The sequence below is a fragment of the Pinus tabuliformis genome, chromosome 6, assembly GCF_031772625.1.
Source record: "Pinus tabuliformis cultivar Carrire ecotype Pingquan chromosome 6, CPIR1, whole genome shotgun sequence".
In the NCBI taxonomy this organism is placed as follows: domain Eukaryota; kingdom Viridiplantae; phylum Streptophyta; class Pinopsida; order Pinales; family Pinaceae; genus Pinus; species Pinus tabuliformis.
Window position 1 is genome coordinate 868,956,590 of NC_142292.1, and position 5,331 is coordinate 868,961,920.

The following is a 5,331-nucleotide window of genomic DNA, read 5'->3' on the forward strand; positions in this document are numbered from 1 at the left end:
GTTATAAGAACAAAATGGATATTCAAGAATAAGTTGAATGAAAATGGAGAGGTTATTAGAAACAAAGCAAGACTTGTTTGTAAAGGGTATGCTCAACAAGAAGGTATAGACTTTGAAGAAACATTTGCACCTGTTTCCAGACTTGAAGCCATAAGAATGTTTCTTGCTCTTTCAAGTTTTCGGAAATTCAAAGTGTATCAAATGGATGTAAAATCTGCATTTCTTAATGGAGATTTAGAGGAAGAAGTTTATATTGAAAAACCATAAGGATTCATTCTAGGAAATGATGCAAAGCTTGTATGCAAGCTCAAAAAGGCTCTATATGGATTGAAACAAGCTCCAAGGGCTTGGTATTATCGTCTTGACAAATATCTACAACAACAAGGTTTCACAAAAGGATCTGCAGACAGCAACTTATACACAAAGATTGAGAATGATAAATCGTTAATTATTGTTGTTTATGTTGATGATATCATCTTTGGTAGCAATGAAGAATCGATGAGTTGGAACTTTTATTTTGTTATGCAGCAAGAATTTTAAATGTCTTTACTTCGTGAACTAACTTATTTTCTTAGTCTACAAGTACAGCAAACAAAAGATGGCATTTTTCTTTCACAAACTAAATATCTCAAGCAGATTCTAAAAAAGTACGGAATGGAAAATTCTAAACCAGTATGTACTCCAATGGTAATAGGATGTAGTCTCAGTTCTAACGATGAATCAACTACAGTGAATCAACCAGCATACAGATCTATGATTGGAAGTCTAATTTATCTAACAGGTACCAGACCAGATATCATGCATGCAGTAGGAATTGTTGGAAGGTTCCAAGCCAATCCAAAGGAATCACATCTTCAGGCTGTAAAAAGAATATTCAAATATCTCCAAGGAACTCAAGACTTTGGTCTATGGTATCCTAAAGATATAGATCTCACTCTTCATGCATATACAGATGCGGATTGGGCAGGAAATGTTGATGATCGAAAAAGCACTAGTGGAGGTGCATTCCATATGGGATCATTATTAGTGTCTTGGTTCAGCAAGAAACAAAGTTTGATTGCCTTATCTACAGTTGAAGCTGAATATGTGGTCGTTGCATCTTGCTGCACACAACTACTTTGGAAGATGCAAACATTGCAAGATATTCAAATCACATGTTCTCCACCCATCTCCATTCTATGTGATAATATAAGTGCCATTAGTATTTCGAAAAATCCAGTCATGCACTCTAAGACTAAGAACATACCCATTAAGTACCATTTTCTATGAGAACAAGTGCTTGAACAAAAGATTAAATTGGAGTATGTTCCCTCCAAAGAACAGGTTGCTGGTATATTGACCAAACGGCTTCCCATAGAAGCATTTGAATATCTCAGACAAAAGTTGGGAGTAGTTTATGCATCATCCTGCTGTTAAATCCAGTTTTCAGAGGAATGTTTCCTATACGCAGGTTTCATGAAGAAGAGTCGCGTATATACACGAGTTTATATGGTTGTAGGAGCGTATATGTTTTTTTGATAGAAAAACAGTGGGTCAGACTCAAAATTAGTTTTTGACATGGGTGTTTAGTCTGATATTGATGGTTACAGTCTGTTGATATGCTTTGTTCATTGTTGTTTATTTGACTGATGAAGATGCCTTGATGAATGATTTGTTGACAATGCACATGTAGCATAGGTTCAGGGGGAGCATTAGCCTTCAAAAACATTATGCATTGTTGGCATCATGGTTGTTGAGTTCAGTTATGGTTTCAGATATTCATATCATTTGTTGTAAAGGTCATGTAAAGATCTATGGTCTAATAATATGTCTCTTTCTGTCATAATCTATTAATGAGTCCTTTTGGACATATGATGCAATTTGTAGCCCCACTATGCATGGGAAGGATGATGTAATAATTGAAATTTTTCAGTCATGTATGAACATTTGGTATATCCCCACTTGGTTGGGTGATTGATGTATGTATGAGTCACTGGTGATAGGAAGGTCATACTCACATAGTTGAGTTCTAGAGTCATGTTATTCTTTTGAAAAATATCTCTGCAGACTCTGCATGTACTCAAGGGGAGAAAGGGGGAGAATATCTTGGTCCACCCTTTGGTGTTGCTTGATATATCTAACAAGTTCTACAACTTGAAGTGATCAACGCTATATGGTTGCCATCAAGTCCAAAAGGGGAGATTGTTGGCATTATGGTACAGGTGTTGTCCTTGATGTCAAAGGATGAGAGTATCTTGATGTTGCTTGATATATCTAACAAGTTCTACAGCTTGAAGTGATCAAGACCTATATGGTTTCCATCAAGTCCAAATGGGGAGATTGTTGGCATTATGGTACAAGTGGTTTCCTTGATGACAACCCTCTCACAGGTCAGTTCATATTTGATAAAGGGAAACTCACATTGTAACATGTCAATTCAGAGGTAACAGGGTAATGGTACAGAAGAACAGGATCATGGGACAAAGGACTACAGATCATAATCAAGAAATTGAAGAAAAATAATGTTTTAAGTTATTTTAAGCTGTATACGCAGGTTCACCTAGTCAAAGTAGCGTATACAAGCGGGTTCATAGAAAAAAAATAGCATATACGTATGCACGCACTTTCACAAGAGGAAAATCGTGTATGGGATGGAAAATTAAGATCAATGAATACCAAGGGTCCATACCATGGTATTAGATCATAATATTGAGCGGAATAATTGTTACTTGATCTCGTCCAAGAATACCACAGGTTCTAAGTGTTTTTTTGGTCTGAGGTATTGAGAAAGGCTAAAACTATATAAGGAGGAGAAGATCAAAGGGCCAGGTGTGAAAGCAAAAGGATTTTCATGAATACTTCTATTTGAATTATATTTTATGTTGTATGGGCTATGTTTATGATATGATCTGAAATATCTTATGCACCTTTGGATACAATGTTGGATTGACAAGATCATGAGACCTAAAATGACTTATCATTGTATAATTATTGGGCTATATCTGAATGGTAACTCATGTTTTATCCTATAATTATGATGATCTGGGTATGATTGAAGTCTAGAATAGCTGAGAAGTTATAAGTTATTATTTGTAGATCTATACGTTGGTTCGCCTTGGTGAAGGCACGTATTCACGTTGGTTCGAATCTTCCAAGTAGTGTATGCAGAAGAAAAGCTTGATGTTCAGAGATCACTGATCTATCTTATCATTTTTGTTGTTTTACGGTTGTCTGCCAATGATGCCTTCATTAGATCTAAAAGTAGAATTGATTGTATAAGGAGATTGAGTCTGATTTATTGATTGAATAATAAAGGTGGTCTTTGTTACTATCTGTTTAGAATTGTGTAACTTGATAGTAGATCTTCATAATATTCTAGTTGGTACAGTTTTGATTCAGAGGTTTTTATGATTCGGTATTTTTGGAGGTATATGCAGGTTTGATTAAAGGATGTAGTGTATACATGCAGGTTGGCTTCACTGAAGTAGCGTATACATTCTGACATATGATTTTTGAGGTTGTAGTTGGTTCTGATTGTTGATGCAATGTTCTAGGTTCAGCACAGTGTTCTGGGTTCAGTGATCTGACTATTCAAATTGACCGATTGTTGGTAGATGTAGTTATTTAGCTTCAATGTTACTGATGTGTCCACTATCAAAATTTGATAAAACGTATCCAAGAGTATCTAGTCTGAAAATTTATGAAACGTGGTCCTTGGAGGAAAAGTGAAGGTAGTAGCCTTCTGTAGGCTGGCACCTACGTACTAGTAAACATATTAGCCAGTACAAGAGCTAGGGATTTGGATCTCCCTTCCAGTAGAAACTGGAAAATGAGAGAAGGTTGTAGCCTTCAGTAGGTATATGCCTGCTTACTGGAAAATTCTGCACCAGTACAAAATTTGTAAACACTTTTATTATAATAAGATTGAAGACTGAGACAACAGCAATGGTGGTTTTTTCCCACATTGGGTTTCCACCTAAAAATATCAATGTTCATGTGTGTTGATTTATTTTGTTCTTACTACATCTGTTTACTGCTTAATGCATCGCACTTTGATCTAATACAATGAATTAGTTTTTCATTACATATACGTTGGTCTCATTCTTTATAGTCATGGACATACATTGGTTGGTTTCAGCAAAATAGCATGTATTGTTTGAAAAGTAAAATCATAATAGTGAAAGTTAAAATACTGATTCACCCCCCCACCTCTCAGCATTTTTCCCAACATATACAATGGTGAGACACTAGCTCCAATAGTGGAACATTAAGTCGCTTCTTACTTCTCCAAGGAATGGTCTTCTCTCTTATGCTAAGCTAGAGAATCCAAGGCTAGCTCCCCAAAGTCTATGACTCCAAATGCACCATCTCTTGAGTTATGAGGGTGTATTTAAAACAAGAGAAGTGACATTTCATATCCCCATGACTCTTGAGCTTCCCTCATGACTCATGGATTTCCAAGTGAATCTTGAACTTCTACAAGACTCATGGTCTTTTCCTAGTGACTCTTTAGTCTACATGTGACTTTTCATATTCCACATGTGACTCTTCGATTTCCACACATTTACATTTCTTATTTTCTTTAAAATTACATAATTACATCCACAAATGATGTGACAACATGATAACACATGTGAATCTTTATATGACACTTTGACAAGACATGACTTGACACTGATGACGTGGAATTTATGATGGTGTGTTATGCCAAGATTATCTTCTTGATGTTATATTTGTATCTTCATTATATATGTTTCATATTCTTCCTCTTTCTCCTCCAAAAGGCTTGAAGATATGGAGTCTTTTATGTGATCTGGATATTCCAACTTTTGTCACGACCTAGTCTCCCTTCATCTTTTCGTTCAATGATCATATTTTTTTTCAATCTTATTGAGTATCACCTTACATGGTCTCCTTGTCATTTTTATTGAACATCATCTTCTCATGTCAAGATGCAGTCTTTGAAAGTAAAATTCACTCATGACAAGGCGACATCAGTCCAGAAATATCCTAGTCTATATTTCTTGGTGCAATTCATTAATCAATTTGTGACTAGGTACAAGACAAATAAGAAGGTTCAGGGATTGTGTAGTGCATAGTTCCAGGAGGTAGGAGTGAGAGACTAATGATTGTGATTATGTAATGTGTATTGGATGGAGGCCTGATAAGAAATACTATGCATTTTAGGGTCACAATGAGGTATACTTTCCTACTGTGAATGCACAATGCGTAATTCAGGAGAGAGATTGGGCCACTATATTGCACAGTTTGCAATTCAGGGAGGTAGAGAGACAGGTTGACTGAAAATGCATAGTGTGCAGCAAGAGGCTGGCTGGGAGGAAAGATTATGCA